Genomic DNA, 19017 nt, shown 5'->3' with positions numbered 1-19017 from the left:
GGCGAGAATGCCGGAAGGAATGGAGGTTGAAGGGCGGTCGTGGGGTGAAGAGTCGGGAAGTGGAGGTGGGAAGTTTTGTTTGCCGAAAATGAATTTGAATCGGGTTTGTAGGAGACTGCATAAGGGGAAAATGATTTATGCATAACCTGTGCACTCTTTTGTACATGTTTCAAAATGATTTAAACTTCAGAGAAATGCTTATGCACAAGTGCATAGGTCATGCACTGTCCTTATGCATGTTTCGGTGACCCTTGAAATGTTGAGGAGCGAAGTCATGCGGGAGTGCATAAGTTATGCACTCCCCTTATGCATCTCTCGGCGGAAGTGGTGTTTCAGAAAATCGGGTCATGCAGAAGTGCATAGGTTATGCACTCTGCTTATGCACTCTGCGGTGGGTTTTGAAATTCAGAATCTTTGGTTATGCAGAAGTGCATAGGCTATGCACATTGCTTATGCAGGTCTCGGCAACTTTTGGAATTTTCTGATTTTTGGTTATGCAGAAGTGCATAGGTTATGCACTCTGCTTATGCACCCCTCGGCAAGTTGTATTTTTGGAGTTCTTGGTTATGCGGAAGTGCATAACTTATGCACCTTCCTTATGCACCCCTCGGCAAGTTTGATTTTTCTGGGTTTCTGGTCATGCAGAAGTGCATAGGTTATGCACTCTGCTTATGCACCCCTCGACAGAATTGGAAATTCAGAGTTTTTAGTTATGCAGAAGTGCATAGGTTATGCACTCTGCTTATGCAGACTTCGGCAGAGAGAGAAAATGCAGAATTTGAAGTTGTGCAAATGTGCATAAGTCATGCACTCACCTTATGCAAGTTTTAACAGATATGAAATTTGACAAAATGAGGTTATGCAGAGTTGCATAAGCTATGCACCCTCCTTATGCACTTGCAATAAAGGTGGAAAATGGCAAGAATTGTGGTTATGCAGGATTGCATAAGCTATGCAGTTGCTTATGCACAAGTTAGCAAGATCAAGAATGCAATAGAACATGGATTGCAAGTGTGAAAAATACCCTAGAATGAGGAAATATAATTCCATGAAGCATAAACCATGAGAATTTTTCACCAAAAACACATCAATATATACAAAGTTCATCAAAAATGCATCACACAGGCATGTAGACATTGATCCTACATAAAAGACCTTTGAGAGCTATGCCATTTTGACTCAAATTCTGCAAATCAACATTCAGCACATAAAACTCCATAAAAATCTGCATAAAGTTGCATCTAACCACAAATGAGAAATGAACTCTCCAAGATTTGCCAAGAAAATGCAGCATTTCTATCTTGTATCCTATAACCCAAAGAAGCTCAAAACTGCAAAAATGATTCACTTACCACCATTTTAACATTATAAGCACAAGTATTAAAAAAAAAATACACACCCAACCTCACCAAGAACTTAAGTGATCTGCTGCAGATTCTATTTTTCTGCTCTGCATAAACCAGATAGCAACTTCAGCAGTTCACCAACCTTCCTCCATTGATATACATCCAACCTCACCAAAAATACAAGCCATTTGCTGCAGACACCCTTTTTTGCTGCAGATTTCATTTTGCTTCTGCATGAACTAGATTGCAGCTCCTGCACAGATTATGCAGCAAAAACTTATCAGTTCTTTTGAAGGACAAAATTTTTCAAGTTAAGAATTACTTCCCCAACAGTTCACCAGCCTTTCTTCATTGAATTACATCTACAAGGGACAAGATTTAACAATGTCAAAAATTGAATTTGGGGAGATTTAAGATAAAACAAAAGCAATGAAAATAAAAGTAAATCAGCAAAAGCAAAATAAAAGAACTTGGGGTGCCTCCCAAGAGCGCTAATTTATAGTCCTTAGCTGGACTCTTTTCATGTTTCATGGTGGCTGAAATTGGAATTTATTGCCTCTGTTTCCAATAGGTGCTTCAATGAATCTATACTTCATTTTCTTTCCATCACATGAGAAGATCCTTGTTGCTTTGTCTAAAAATCCGACCATTTCTTTCTTGACAACCTTTGGTGCATCTTTTTCTTTGAGAGATGGTTGCTTTACTTCACTTTTCTCCACTTGCTCAACTTGAAAGATTGGTGCCATAGGACAAGGTGGATTACTATTCAAATCTTGTGCAAATGCAGCCTCTTTTGGATTTTCATCATTGATACTCCCTTCATGGATAAGACAACTTTCAAGAGAAGCCTTCGGATAGCTCTTTCTAAAGTGCTCTTTTACTAACTCATCAACTATATCAATTCTCAAACAAGAGTCTACATCTTCATGTTGCTTCTTCTTATCATTGCCAATATTGAAGACTAACTAATCCTCTCCGATTCTAAGAGTAAGCTTTTCACCTTTCACGTCAATCAAAGCACCAGCTGTAGCCAGGAAAGGCCTCCCCAAAATGATTGGCATATGAGAGTCCTCTTCCATGTCCAAAATGACAAAGTCAATCGGGATGTAAAATTTTCCAACCTTGATGGTATATTTTCCAAGATCCCTTCTGGATATTTAATTGATCTGTCTGCCAACTGAAGAGAAATGTGGGTTGGCTTAAGATCTCCCATGTTAAGCTTCTCATAGATGGAGAGGGGCATAGGGCTTACACTAGCCCCTAAATCACATAAAGCTTTTATAGAACATGATTCCCCAATATGGCATGGAATTGAAAAACTCCCTGGATCCTTGAGCTTTGGAGGAAGTTTCCTTTGGAGGATAGCACTGCATTCCTCAGTTAAGGCTACAGTCTCATAATCTTCAAGTCTTCTTTTGTTTGAGAGAATTTCTTTCAAAAACTTAGCATAAGAAGGCATTTGGGAAAGAGCATCGATAAAAGGCACATTTATATATAGCTTCTTCAAAACCTCTAAGAACTTCCCAAATTGCTTATCAAGCTTGGCTTTTTGAAATCTCTGTGGAAAGGGAAGCTGTGGCTTATAAGGCTCTGGAGGTATATATTTCTCTTCTTTCTCTTCAACCTCCTCTTTACCTTTTTCTACACTCTCTTGTTTTTCATCTCCCTTGACATCTTTCTCATTTTCTCTCTTCTCAGCTTTTTCACTCTTCTCAGTATGCACTATTTTACCACTCCTCAGTGTGATGGCATGACATTGCTCCCTTGGATTTTCTGTTTGACTAGGAAGTTTCCCCATAGAATTGGTACTTGATGAGCATGCTTGTTGTGCAATCTGATTTTCCAGCATCCTATTGTGTGTTTGCATTTGTTCCAGCCTTGCTTTCATCTCTCTCAACTCTTCATCACGCTTAATTTGATTAGCAAGAATTTGTTGTAATAAAGCCTCTGTGGTGGAACTTTGTTCTTGCTGTCTTGGTAAAGGTGCAGTATTTGCATTCTTTTCTTTGAAAACTAGGTGGTGGTTGCCTAGGTTGTTGGTATTGATGCTCTTGTTGTTGTGATGGAAAGTTACGAGTTGAAGCTTGATTTTCTTGATTCTCCCATGAAAAATTGGGATGATTCCTCCAAGCATATGAAGGATAATCTACTCCACGACTCATTGTTCCTTCGCATAAGTAACTTGTTGAGAACTTCGAGCATGATGATGAACCGACTAGCATACTTAAATCCTCCATTTTCTTAGCAAGGACATTAGTGAGTGCATCAAATTTGGCATTGATCATGTTGAATGGATCAAGCTCATACATTCCAGCAACTTGCCTTTTTTGAGTTGGAGTTGACCCTCTTGGACTACTCCATAGATGACTGTTCTTTGCTATTTTCTCTAATAACTCATAAGCTTCATCTTCATGCTTAATGATGAATTCCCCTCCAGTTTGAGCATCAATGATCCCTCTGATAGCAGGAGTGACGTTTGTGTAAAAATTCTGGTTTATCATCCATTTGGGAATGGCATGATATGGACATTGTCTCTCCAACTCCTTCCATCTCATCCATGACTCATAAAGAGTCTCATCTTCTCTTGGTCTAAAAGCAATCATTTGATTCCTCAACTCGAGTTTTTCCAGGTGGAAAGTATTGGGCAAAAAATGCATCAGTGAGCTGCTCCCAATTTGTAATTGAGTTGTGAGGTAAAGAATCAAGCCAATCCAATGCTCTATCTTTCAAAGAGAATGGAAACAATTTTAGCCTTGCTGCATCATCAGATACTCCAGGTTGTTTTTGCATGTCACAAATCATAGCAAACTTCTTCAGATGTATGTGTGGATTTTCAGAAGGATGACCCCCAAATTGAGAATTCTGAATCATTTGAAGGACTCCAAAATCCATCTTGTAACTATTTGCATCAATCCTTGGTCTTGCTATGCTCTCTCTCAAGTCATCAAAACGTGGAAAAGCATGATCCATCATACTTCCCCTAAGCACGTTAGCATTAACAACTTCTTCCCCTTGGGCTTCATTTTCATTGTTTTGACCATTTCCAGCATTACCAACACCAATTCTAATTCTTTCATCAGCCATGTCTGCTTCTAATTCAGTCTCTCTCAAAGCTTCCTTCCTTCTTCTGGTTTCTTTCTTGTTGGCCTTGCAAAATTTCTCTATTTCAGGATTGAACAATAAGGATGTATCACTTGTGCTTCTAGCTCTTCTCATAAAAGATTAAAAGTACCTGAAAAAGAACAAACAAAACACAAAATGAAAAGATAACAAAGATAAAACTAAAAACAACTAAAATGATCAAGAATTCAATCTTAAACAAACAACTTCCCGGCAACGGCGCCAAAAACTTGATGCGTCCCTACCGCAAGTGCACGGGTCGTACAAGTAGTATAGAAAAGTATCGATCCCACGAGGAGTTGTGTTAATGATTGAATTTTTGATATAAAAAGTTGAGTAAATAGAAATATTTTTGAAATTGAAGTAATGAATTGATGGGTAATGGAGTATGAAATCTAAATATGCAAAATTAATATTCTATTCAACAATGTATTAATTAAACTAAAATTGCATCAAATTGAAATAAGCAAGTTCAAATATGGCAATATTCAAAATGGCAAGTGATTAAATTTAACTAGAAATTAACAATGGTAAAAAGGCGATTCCGGAGTTCGGGATTTCATATTCGAGCTATTTTGGGATTTTAAATCGGTTATCCAATTTTATGAAATTTATGGGTTTAAAGGAGATTAATTCTAAAATCCTTTGAAAACTCTTTCGAGTGAGACAAAGAGTGCCTTAATTAACTTAATCCTACTTTCGTGGAGTTAAAATTAACCAAGACCCATTAGGTTCTTTAATCAATCTATTAAAACCCTCTTAACCCTTAGTCTATTTCTAGATCTAAGTTAATTAAGTCCAATTTCTTGATTAACTATCACTTGGTTTTCTCCTTTCGGTGCTTCAACCAAGGATTAAGAACATAACTTAATGGGGCCCTTCATTAAGCATGTGAATAAGCACACAAGAAATGGATTAAACCTCATAAATTCATTAAATTGAGACTAACCCAGTTCAAATCCACAAAAATAACTAAATATTACATCCCTTACTCCAGAATCAAAAGTAAACTACTCACTATCCATAATGCTTATAAGATATGATGAGTTTAAATGGAAATAAAGCTTAATCTAAGCTAAGAAGTAAGAAATTAAACACTAGAAATGTAGAAAAGTGTAAAGAAAGAAAGAAATCTGCAAATCTTAGTTGAAAAATGGTGTGGAAGGTGAAGATGGCTCTTCAAATTCTGCTCAGCCCCTCTCCTTTTCTTCTTTGCTCCTTATCCCCCTCTAAAATGGGAAAATGAGACTATATATAGCATTTTTCTGACATGGAGCCCTAAAATAGTATGTTCTAGGAGGAATACATTAAGGGAATCTTCTGCCAGCTCATTAATGAACTATTTATGGGACTGCATAAGTGGACTGCATAAGTTATGCAGTCCCTTATGCGATTCACTGGTTCTGGGCCACTTATGCAAAAGCGCATGACTTGGTGCATAGGTTATGCACAATTCCGTGAAGGTGCATAAGGAGGCGAGAATGTGCATAAGCTATCTTTGTCTCCTTATGCACACTTCGGCTGGTTCTGGAACAGTGATCTTTCTCCTTATGCAAATCTGCATAGCTTATGCGGCAAGTTATGCACAATTTGGTCAATGCATATTTCAACTTGAAAACTTGTTTTTGACATCTTTGGCTGTAGAAGACACTCCTCAATGGCAAAATTCTCTTCAGTCCTTCAAAAACACCATTTTTCCTACAAAACAAAGTAAAAATTACAAATTAATCCAAAATTGACAATTATGGAAAACTAACTAAATAACTAATGAAATTAGCTAAAAGTGACTAATAATCAAATAAAATAGCTATGAAATTAAACCTAAATGATTATGCAAAATGTATGCATCAGAGACAGCCATAACTTTCATGATGAGACCTAAGAAGTAACCAGAAAAAAAATATATAATATTGATAAATAAATAAAAATAAAACAGAGAGAGAGAGAGAGAGAGAGAGAGAGAGAGAGAGAGAGAGAGAGAGAGAGAGAGAGAGAGAGAGAGAGCAGGCTTATGGAGAGAAAAATGGAAAATAAACTTGCTTTGTTCATCAAAACCTACTAGCAAACTGCCGAGAGTCCCATATTGGAAAAGAATAAGAAAATCAAAGGGCTTATAAGGGTGAAAGGCCAATTAATTAATTGGGGCCTAAATTCACGAAAGCTAGTTTTAACTTTTTAGCAATAGTTGGTCCTAACCTAAGCTCATCTCACTGAATCAAATTCCCACCTTAGAAAAGGAGGAGAAATTTAAGGTACTTGTAAGAAAGGGGACAACTTCACTAGATTCTGAATCAAATTCCCACCTTAGAAAAGGAGGTGAAATTTAAAATACTTATAAGAAAGGGGACAATTTTACTAGATTGAAAGAAAAATGCACCATAACAAGCCTTAGGGTTGCTAGGTTAGCATTTTTCAATTTTATAACCTAGGTTTCATGCAATACGTATAAACAATTTATACTATTGCAAAAACACATGGTTTTGATCCTAAAAAATGTGTCTCGGCCCACTCATTGGCCTTCACCAATTCAATTCAAGTTTATAATACAAACAATGTCAAATTTATACAAATGAGACAAATAAATTTGCTTTAAGAAGAGGAAGAGGAATTCTCACTTACAATATAGGTAGACCCGTGCAATTTGATGGAAGTAACACCTTCAATAAACAAGGTATTCCTTCAGTCGGTATGGCACCTGAAAGTAGGAAATACTAGTAATATTGGCTGGCACTAAATAAATAATTGAATATCAAACTGTATAAATGAGGTTAAACAAAACCGATTTGTGTTGCTGTTCCAAGGTGCAATGGACGGGGCCTATTTTCTGAAGGCACAGTGACGTTTCTGAACACCACTCCATCTTCAATACCATAAAGCTCCCTGACATAAGTGCAATAAAAGATTACAAAATGTAACATTATCAAATTATAACATGATGAGGGGGAAAAAAAAAACTAAACAGTGCAACTTTGATTGAACCTTATACAGAAGCTCAGTGACAGGATCGCCATCAAACCATTCAAATTGTCTGGCTTTGCATTCTCCCCATGAAAGGCCACCTTCACCAAATTCTCCCCTATGACAAGTGCCTGCACAGTAGAATTGATGCTGTCTTATAATTGATGCCATGGTAAATTCAAGAACCATGCCAAGGCATGAATTAGAGAAGAGGGAGGGGGGTTAGTTCAAGACATGGCATGAAAACAAAGATGCATGCCATCATGGCTAGAGAAGAATTGATGATTGAATAATCAATTACTGCCACAAGTGCATTCATATTCCTCTAATAAAACTGATATATTCATTACATAAGCATGCCTAGATAGGTTCACCACAAATCAAAATGCATTCCAAACTCAAAAGCAAAAGGTTAGTATATTTCTTTTCTTTTATGGTCATTTTAAAAAGTTGTCAAGGTCACAACGAGAAACAACGAATAAAACCACAACATGCCTTTCACAAAAAGTCAGCAGTTGAAACTTAATAAACATCAGCAGGATCAATGGGTCCATCAACATAAGTACTAAGATTAATCAGATTGGAGCAATTGGCAATAACTGTTACACCACTTCATAACTTCTTTCTAGGTTATCTTTTGTTGGGCCAATTGTTATATATAGTGCCGTATTTGAATAAATGATGCTGAAAGTTCATGCTTCACAGTTAGTCCAAATAGTAAATGACGTGCACATGTGCATTCCTTGTATCAAGGAAAAGAAACTCTGTTTTGGGTCTATAAAGCTCAGATTGAACACTAATAGAGCAGTAGAAATAGCCAATCCAAATAGTCTTCGCCTTATCAAGAACAAAAATGGACACAAAATTTGATTTTAAAGGCAGATATGCGTATTTTAGGAGAGAATTCATTAGATACCAAAAGCAGTACATGACAGAAACCACAGAGCGGGAATGCAAACTTAGGAAATACCAAAGAGAATTTAGTCCCATTTGCCAGGGAAAAGTCATGAATTTCTAATTCACCAACGTGCTGACTAAGAAAAGGAATGAATTCAAAATGCAGGAAATGAGAAGTTGACAGTAATTCATATGGAACTCACTTTTCTATTTCTGAAAAAATAACAGCCTTAAATATATATTTGAAAAAATAAGGATACAAACCTAAGGAATTGTGTCTTAAAGATGTATGAAGAAATAAATGATGGTAGCGACAAGTACGAAGCTTGGCAACCAAAGCCTCCTCAGTAAGACCATCCTCTGATATATATGTTTTCATAGTCTCTAACACTGAAACTATCAAATAACCCCTTGCAGAACGAGATATCCCTATAAATGCCAGAGATATGTTACAACTACAAGCACTATAAGATATCTCTCTTTAAATGGGGGGTGTTGGGGGGCATTAAAAAAACCACTTATACAAATATTCGACATAATTAACGTAAATTTTGTTCCCATATCAACTACAGGCATTGGCTCTGGAAAGTCCAGATCATGATCTACCCCAACAAGTCCAAACACATACGGATTGCCTGGATGTGCATGCCTGAATACTTATGGAAACGAGTCAGAACGATAAATGAATGTCAAGCGTAACAATAATAATAATAATAATAATAATAATAATAAGTCAAACAAAAAAAAAGTTAAAACAAAATTTGCAGCACATTCAATTTCAGTTTCATAGTGTTCTAAAATTTAAAGGAACGGTGACCTCATTTCGATCAATAGATGATACTGTATTTAAAGCAATGCACTCATGAACCACCAAATTTATTATTTGGTTCCTATAATGCAGTTTTTTTTGCAGAAAATGCATGGAAACTCTTTTTCTTTATGCAAAACATAAAGAAATAAAAATACATGTCCACTGGTTGCTAGTACTGTTCCCATTAGGAACAAATCCTGATTCACATGGAAATTTGACTGCAATAACTGTTTCCTTCCAGACCAGATTTCTTATCCCTAATTCCTATAGCCATTGCGTCACGTAATTTAACAAATTGTTTCAATCATGAGAGCTCCTCCGCTTAGAAGATGACTGCTCGAAATCATCTTGCTTGTTGAGCAATGAGCCACAAAATGATGATTCTCATCATTGGCGGAACCAGAAATTGATGCTAGGGGGGTGATGATTTTATTGTTTTGCCCCTCTCCTGTAAATTAAGTAATCACTCTATTAGAGTTAAAATAATAATTTCCAAACTTTGGGAATCCTTTTTCATAAAATTCGCATCAATAATTTTATTTTTGCTAGTGATATTAATGTCTTAATTTTACTAACTTTAAAATTTATTATATCACAATTTAAACATTCATAATTAAAAAAGTGAAACTTAAAATTTTAAGAAAAGTTTTATAAATTTATATTTTGCACATACATATAATTACAAAAATAACATCAAATTTTCTATCTATCTATACTAAATATCAAAACTTAATAAATACCCATGAAATGAGATTATCAATTTTAATTATAGAATAGAATAAAAATGAAAAAGTAGAATGAAACTATTAATTTTAATGGGCTGAAATATTTCTTTAATTATAAATTTAAATCATAAAATAGACTAATATAACATTTTAAAGAATAGTTACACTTGAATATTAAAAAAGAAAAAATTTAGCCTAGACTATTGGGCAATATTAATCCAGTTAGGGGGTAGCATTAATTCATACAAGGATAGGGTTAGGAATTCTCTTGGGTTAGGGGGGGGCCATCGCCCCTGTAGGCCACCCCCTAAATCTGCCAATGATTCTCATAGTGAACTCTTTTTGGAATTATATTGTCTATGCGCAAACGATCTTATTGCAGGTATTCCATTTAAAGGAATATAAACCAATAATGAGTCCCGTTCAATATGTTAAGCAGAAATGAATAATGAAATAGAGCCTAACTTAAACATTTAATATCATCTTCCATTCAGTAGAATTAAATCCTTCAAAACAAATGGACACAAAGCAATGGCAACATACATGGCAAGTCACATGATATAAACACCCAACTAAAAACATTTTTGGATCATTTCTAAATATTAAGATAATTCTTATCTCCAATAAAATATATATATTAAGATAATTCCAAAACTTATCCTTGTGAAGCATGGTTCAGATTATGGGCCATGTGAAAATTACTACAGATAATATAATACTATTTTCTGATTGTAACAAGCGATGTTTTTTGATAAATCACATAACCATATTCAACATTACGATCAATAATATATAAAAACCAATAATACAAACACAAGGAAATTTTATACTGAGTTATTCAAATGTGATTACCCAGATATAAACCGGCCTTTGCGAGAACGAGCTTGGGTTGGACCCTGAACTTCCTCCACTATGCACTATGCAAACAAGAATACAAACATCAGTGAACAAACTCATCAAAAGGGGGAAAGTAAATCCATATCAATGTTAACCTTAGGCAAGCAAAAATTACTACCAAATTCATGAGATGAAGTAACAATTGTTTCCTAGCATTCGTCTAAGTGCCTTTCCTGTAGCCACAACTGTATTCTAGGGTGTATAAAGAATATTTTCTTTTCATGCATCTTTTTGTTCCCTACATCTTTTAATAAGTTTCTATCTCTTTTCACTCATCAAGCAACATCAAGAGTTCAAATGCATCTTCATTTATTAAAGCCCTAAATTCTGATTTCCACCTCTCATACACCCCTCCCCCTTAGCATACATCACATCCTATCAATTATCACTCAAGATGTGCACAGTGCACTACCACTACTTGCAAACTCATGCATTATCATGCACCAGAGAGTAGAATATTATGCACCCTTCTTTTTATAAAGCTTTAATACTTGCAATTATTAAGAAAAAAAAGAAAAGCAAAAAAGAAAAACCTTCAACTGGCCACAAATGATGCACGAACTAACCAGTCAAAAATAATAATATGGTATAATCTTGTCTTTCTATCTCCTACCCTATGCGAAATAATTGTGGCCACAATTGAATAAGGCTTACATTTTCTAAATTCTTGTGCGTGTAATTTCATTCAAAAATGAGGAGTGCATGCAGATAATTGCTGTAGGTACCACAGAATACCCATTAGGTGTCAAGTCATCTAAAGTTTGCCGAAGATTCTGCAGAAGTAGCATTTTAGAATGATAGAAAATATGATAATATGATAATGAATAAAATTAAATAAATAGAATGCATCTGTTAGTATACCACAGTTCATTGTGCAGACAGGAAAGATAATAGCTAAGATTTTTTCAAAAGAAATGCACATAGAGACAGATTATGAAACAAAGACATTCCTTCTCCAGAAGAAAGATTTGAAGAAAAAGGATACCAAAATAAAATAGGCAGAAAAAGGTTGCCCAAATGCAGAGTTCCAATGATATCTTTAGGTAGAATGCATAAAGACCCAAAAAAAATCTGAGGGCACATACATAAAGACTAACATATACACGAATATAAATATGCATGTTTAATTACAAATATACGTTCTTACGTAAACAGGTACATACATTCGAGAGCGTACGTCCATGCATGTGCACAAGCAATATAGATAATGCAATAATAGATCAAGACAACCAAATAAGCCCAAGATCCACACATGCACATGCAAGTGCAAGGCAGCAATGCAGATTAGAGAGTGGTTATTCTTCTCCTAGTCCAGTGAAGACGCTTAATTGGCATTAAAGGGTTTTAGTTATCTACTAGTTTTTTTTTTTTTTTTTTTTTACACGTTTTCTGTACTCGTTACATGAACATGAACCCGTATTTAATATTTTGATATATAATTTTTTACTAATTTTTATATAATATAATATTGTTATTATAATCTATTAATTATTATTATGATAATATAATAATTTTTCATTTTTCATGCACTTATATTTTTATATGAATATGAAGCTAATGAAAATGAAAGTATATTAATGAAAATAAGAGATTATAGAGGTGAAATTTATTATGAAAAATTTATTATTATTATAATATAATTTTATAATTATTAGTGTTTTATAAATATAAAAATTGAACTATTTATTATTTTGTGGGTTCATATATTTTAATTTGTATTAAATTTTTTAATAATAAAGTGTTAAATTTATTAAGTTTAATTAGCTTTTAGTATTTTATAATTCTTATAAAACATATATAATTAACGTGAAAAATTTAAACTTTTTCCACACTATTTAAGAATGTATATATATAATAGTAAAATAAATTCAATTTAGTATAATTTCATATAATGTTAATCTTTTTTTTATTATTTATCGTCATTTTCAATTTTATTTTTTTTTATTTTTTTGATAAAATTAATTATACACACCCATATAAATAAGTATCAATATTATTAATTTTTATTTGATATATAATATTTTACATAATTTTATATTTTCTTATGATATGGAAAAAACTTTCAAAATAAGATTGTCAAATATATTAACACTAATAAATTATTTATAAATAATAAATTAATAACTAAAATTTTAAAAAATCAATGCTAATAAAATAGTTACTAACAATTATTCGATTTATAATAAAATACTTTGTAAAATTAATTTATAGCATATTTTTAAATTAAATTTTTTATAATTATTTTTCTAAAAATAAATATTAAATTTCAATAAAGGAAGTTGTTGAATCCAAATAAATAAAAATTCTATTAAATGATATAATATTTGTATTCAAATGAAAATTAAACTCTTTTTAAATTAAAATATCAAATTATGTTTATATTTAAATATAAATTTATTATGTATAGCTTATCAATAAATGTAGTATATATATACATAAGATTTATAAATTTAATTTATATTATAATAAAAATTTAATTAAGCATAATTTAAATATAAATAAAATTAAGAAATTTAAATATATATATATATAAACTCTGAAATTATATAAATAACTAAATTTTTTAATTTTAAAAATTTTAAATTTATATATACTCTAAAACTAACTTAAATAATAAAAAAATATAATTATAAATAATAAAAGATAATTTAAATAAAGCCAATATTTATCGCTCCCTTCACACTTCATACTTGGACTTCGATCAAGCATTGCTAAAAGGTTAAAATATAAACCAATTAGTTAGTCGGTCTTCCACCCTTATATACCCTTTTTAACTTCTTGTTTCTTTCCTATGTAAGAATCTTGACATTATCTAATAAGCATCAATCTACAAATTCCCTTCTTCCCAAAAACTAGGGAAGAGCACAACAATTCTTATATTTATGGAACAATAAAACCTAACATAAACTTATATAAAACAATCAATTATAACATATGAAGGGCATAATTCCAATACCACGACTGGGCAGCCAGCTCTTGGAATGCTATCTGTTCGCAATCCACCAAAAAGATTTAAACCAGCATATTCAACAAGAATACAGGCATCTATTCCAATTGCTTCATAAAAATCCCCAAAAAAAAAAAAGAGAGAGAGAGAGAGAGAGAGAGAGAGAGAGAGAAAGAGAGAAATTGCTATGTCCATCAATGCCGGATTATAGATGAATATACAATGAAAAGGTAAAATAGGAATTTTCAAAGAAACATGATTTATAGTTGTTTTGAATGTCTTATAGAAGAGAATAAATGCCTAGCAATAATAAGACAATAAGTCACATACTCTGCAAAGCAAAACCTCACGTGGGAACTTTGATTTGAACTGCAACATCTCCCAATTGAGGTTTCCTTCTTTCAGACTGCAGTGAAAGATATAATAATTCTTCTAGAAAGAGAACAACTAAATAAAGATTTGACAAATAAGCTTTGTTATTTGAATTCAATATATGTAAGCGACAAACTTCAAGCACAAATTAGCAGAAATGTGGGTTTCCTTTCCCCCATTATAATCCGGGCAAATGACAAAAAAGGTGTAATAAAAAATACAAAATACAGAAAAAGGATAAGTTTAAAACTAATTACCAAAAAAGGGTGAATTATGCTGAACTGGAAGAGATGAGTGCGGGACGCTAACTATAATAGCGTTTTTAAGGTCCGGACGATATTTAAAATAGCGTTCGCGTCAAAGATTTAGGGGGCATTTGGTTTACCTATTGGGTTCAGCTGATAGCTGATAGACATCCAAACAGTTAAATTGTGATGTTTGGCAAGCTTAAAAAAATAGAGATGGGCAACTGATATGATACCCATCAGCTGCAGTTTGTATCAGCTCTATTTTTAGAGCTGTTTCTCACCAGCTGATAGCTGATCTGGTTTTATTTTTTATTTTGACCATATTATCCTTTTTTATTTAACTTGAAAATTAATATTATTAATATTTTTATTTTTTTATTTATAATTTTAATATTTTAATTAATGTATTTCAACTTTGTTAAAATATTTTTTATTAATAACATAAAATATAAAATATTTATTTATATCAAAAAATTTAAAATTAATTATAAATTTTTCTATTAACAATAATAATTATTTTATTATTTTATCTATATTTTTAAAATTATTTAATTATCTTAAAAAAATAATTATTTTCTTATTTCAATAATAAAATAAATGATATAATATAAAATATTAATAATTATATATTTATTTAAATAATATAATATATTAATTTAATAATTATATATTTAATTTAATAATAAATAAATAATATAATATAATAAATTTATAATTTTATATTTATTTAAATAATAAAATAAATTATATGATATATACCCTTATTAGTCATTTCACATATTAACAGCAACAGCTAAATATAATTTTATCAAACACTTAATATAAAATAGCTATCATCAGCTATCAGAATAACTATCACTATCACCTAATGAATATCATCAACTAACATCGATTATATTCAACAGTTAATCCAAACAAGCCCTAAAAGGAGAGCTGGACGCTATTTAAAATAGCGGTCCAGCTCTCCTTACAATAATAAAAAAATAATTAAAAAAAGTTTAAAGTGTTCAATCTTTTTTTTTAATTTTTAATAATTTTATTTTATATTTTAAATAAATTAAAAATATTATTTTAATAAATAAAATTATAATATGTAATATTATATATTATAATATTTTTATTATAAATATTATTTTTTAATTTAAAATTAAATAAAAATTTAATAAAATAAAAAATTAAAAAATAAATAATTAAAAAAATTTAAGAAAAGTTGAATGCTACTATAAGTAGCGTCCAACTTTTTTTTAAAAATTTTAATTATTTTATTTTATATTTTAAATAAATTAAAAATATTATTTTAATAAATAAAATTATAATAGGTAATATTATATATTATAATATTTTTATCATAAATATTCTTTTTAATTTAAAATTTAATAAAATTAAAATTAAAAAATAAATAATTAAAAAATTTTAAGAAAAGTTGGACGCTACTTATAGTAACGTCCAACTTTTCTTTAAATTTTTAATTATTTTATTTTATATTTTAAATAAATTAAAAATATTATTTTAATAAATAAAATTATAATATTTAATATTATATATTATAATATTTTTAATTATTTTATTTTATATTTTAAATAAATTAAAAATATTATTTTAATAAATAAAATTATAATATTTAATATTATATATTATAACATTTTTATTATAAATATTATCTTTTTAATTTAAAATTAAATTAAAATTTAATAAAATAAAAATTAAAAATTAAAAAAATAAATAATTAAAAAAATTTAAAAAAAATTAGACGCAACTTATAGTCTAATTTTTTTAATTATTTTATTTTATATTTTTTTAATAATTTTTAATATTTTTTATTTTTTTAATTTATTTAAAATATAAAATAAAATAATTAAAAATATTATATAATATGTAATATTAATTATTATAATTTTATTTATTAAAATAATATTTTTAATTTATTTAAAATATAAAATAAAATAATTAAAAATTTAAAGAAAAGTTGAACACTTACTTACAGTAGTGTCCAACTTTTCTTAAATTTTTTTAATTATTTATTTTTTAATTTTAATTTTATTTTATTAAATTTTAATTTAATTTTAAATTAAAAAATAATATCTATAATAAAAATATTATAATATATAATATTACATATTATAATTTTATTTATTAAAATAATATTTTTAATTTATTTAAAATATAAAATAAAATTATTAAAAATTTAAAAAAGGTTGGACCTTTAAACTTTTATTAATTATTTTTTTATTATTGTAAGGAGAGCTAGACGCTATTTTGAATAGCGTCCAGCTCTCCTTTCAAATCTTTGACGCGGACGCTATTTTGAATAGCATCCGGACCTTAAAAAAGCTATTATAGTTAGCGTCCCACACTCACCTCTTTCAGTTCAGTATAATTTACCCTTTTTTTGATAATTAGTTTCAAATTCACCCTTTTTCTGTATTTTGTATCTTTTATTACACCTTTTTTGTCATTTGCCCTTATAATCCTGTAATCTATAAATTCACTTCTTGATAGTGATCAAATAGGCCACAAGTTTTTTTCAGATGATTACTATCACCTCTATTTACGTCCATCTAGTTTATCCTCTCTCTGTATCCGTCTCTGTCTCTGATAGAGACACACAGAGACATAAGCATGCCACAAAATGGTACTAAGAGATCATCAAAATAACAAGAATTTACCTCCCACTTTTCAAGTTTACATCCAAGCCAAGCAAATTGGAATACATAAGCCTTTTAATCAGCTGGATTGTAGAAGGCTTCCTGCACTGCTGCAGCCTCTGCAATAAGATCCACAACATTCCGTATCCTGATAACACTCCATTAGAAATAAAAAAGTGCAGCTTGCTATAAACTTAAAAAAACACATCAATCAGCGCACCTCCTTCCACCAGATTATGTGAGGAAGATCCTTATCATTCAAAACAGTACTTGATGCTTTTAGTTTCTTGGTACCTCTTGCAGACCCTTTTGAAACTTTACGGTCTTTGAAGCAATAAATCCCGTTCAACATGTCTGCTCCTGCTGTTAATAAATATAATTTTACAAGTAGATTCTAGGCTACAAAAAACAAAAATATTATATAAAATTCAATTAACACTAACTCGGGAGAACAAGCTTTGCATTCATAATCTACAACGTATTGCAAAGCCAAAATAAAAAAATAAAAAAAAGCCTCTATTCAGTACACCAATTGTGGCACTACAGACTTATCACAGAAAGCCAGGACTTCTAAAGGTACAAGAGCCCCTGACCCCGAGTAAAAGAAAGCTCCAATAAAGAGGGCCAAAAAATGAAACAAACAATTTTCTCATTACCCAACTGAGTTTTATAATTCAGTGAATTTCTGAAATCACCTCGGGCAAATGGCAAGGCGACCAATTACAACATCAGTATATCTTAATCCAAGGAAACCCCTCATGTTATAACACATTTGCAGTTCAGTCAACATTAACACTATGTTTGAATCATGGTTTGCGAGTTATGGTTATTCTACATAAAGATTGTTCCTGGTTTTAGATTATTAGCATAGCTTTTCACAGCACCTAGATGATTTAGAATTTTTGTATTCCCATTATATCCTTATGATTTTATTCTCTTATAGATATATTTTATATTTATAAAGTACATTTAATGATTGATTAAAAAAAATGAAATGTATCTTTAATTATTATTATTATGATAATATTATTTATAAATTAATATTTTATTTAAATAAACATCATCAAACTATTTATATATTTAAAATAGTAATAAAAAAATTTTATTAATCTTTATATTTATTTAACATTCCACACAATCTCACCAAAATGAGAAAAATAAAAAACAAAAAAAGCCATATCATTAACAATCAAAACGATATCATACATAACCAAGCTGCACTCAGTAATTTTCAGCATTTGCCTCTCCTGTCCCTCATAGCAAGAAAAAATTATCAACTTAAAGAAAATGATACGTCCGTAGTCAAATACCATCCATCTCAAATTGCTTAAGCAAACGCCAAATTAAAAATAATGATAAAAAAAAAAAACTTTTTCCACACACAATAAGTAAATAAATAGCTATACACAGACACGACTAGTGAAAAAATGTTAATGGATAGAGAAGTTACAGTGACAAAGGCGTCCGAGAAAAATAACTGTATTTGGAAGCAGGGGAACGAAGCAGTAGAGAGAAGGACCGCCGCTTGGGGAGCGAAACGACGACGCTTCTAGTAGCTAACAAGTACATTTTAGGAAATTCGTTTTGTATAAAGTTTGCTCTCAATCTGGCTACTCTGGTGGAAAGAACTTGTGAGAAAAAGGCATACAAGAACGATGAAATATCAAGGATGATGAACGGGCATACGAACGGGCATAATTAATTAAATATAAATTTTTATAATACTATTTATAATTTTTTTATATATATTACATTTTAAATAAATATAATTTAAATATTTTAAAAAATTATTAAATTTTAAAAATACAAATTGTCAATAAATTATGTTTATATTTAAATTATTAGCAGGTATGGCTATGAGTGATTTTCTATCAAACAAATTGAATGTGGAGAATTTTAAGATACAAATTGAAATTTAAGGTTAATTTTATAATAAAAGTCAAAATTTATATATTATAATCAAAATTAACTTATTTATTAAAAAAAAGTTATTAAGAGTATTAAGATGAAAGATTTTGTTTTTTAATATTAATGTAATTTATTATAAATTT

The 19017-nt window shown here is 30.3% G+C and overlaps 1 pseudogene; it reads right to left on the bottom strand.

Moving 5' to 3' along the window:
* Window positions 1-18535, bottom strand: part of LOC110642439 (DNA mismatch repair protein MSH1, mitochondrial-like) — a 51190-nt pseudogene extending 32655 nt beyond the window's left edge.
* Between the last annotated feature and the right edge of the window lie 482 nt (window positions 18536-19017).

This window comes from Hevea brasiliensis, chromosome 4 (genome assembly GCF_030052815.1).
Source record: "Hevea brasiliensis isolate MT/VB/25A 57/8 chromosome 4, ASM3005281v1, whole genome shotgun sequence".
Classification (NCBI taxonomy): Eukaryota; Viridiplantae; Streptophyta; class Magnoliopsida; order Malpighiales; family Euphorbiaceae; genus Hevea; species Hevea brasiliensis.
The sequence above is the reverse complement of the archived record's forward strand: the minus strand, read 5'-3'. Positions and strand labels throughout refer to the sequence as shown.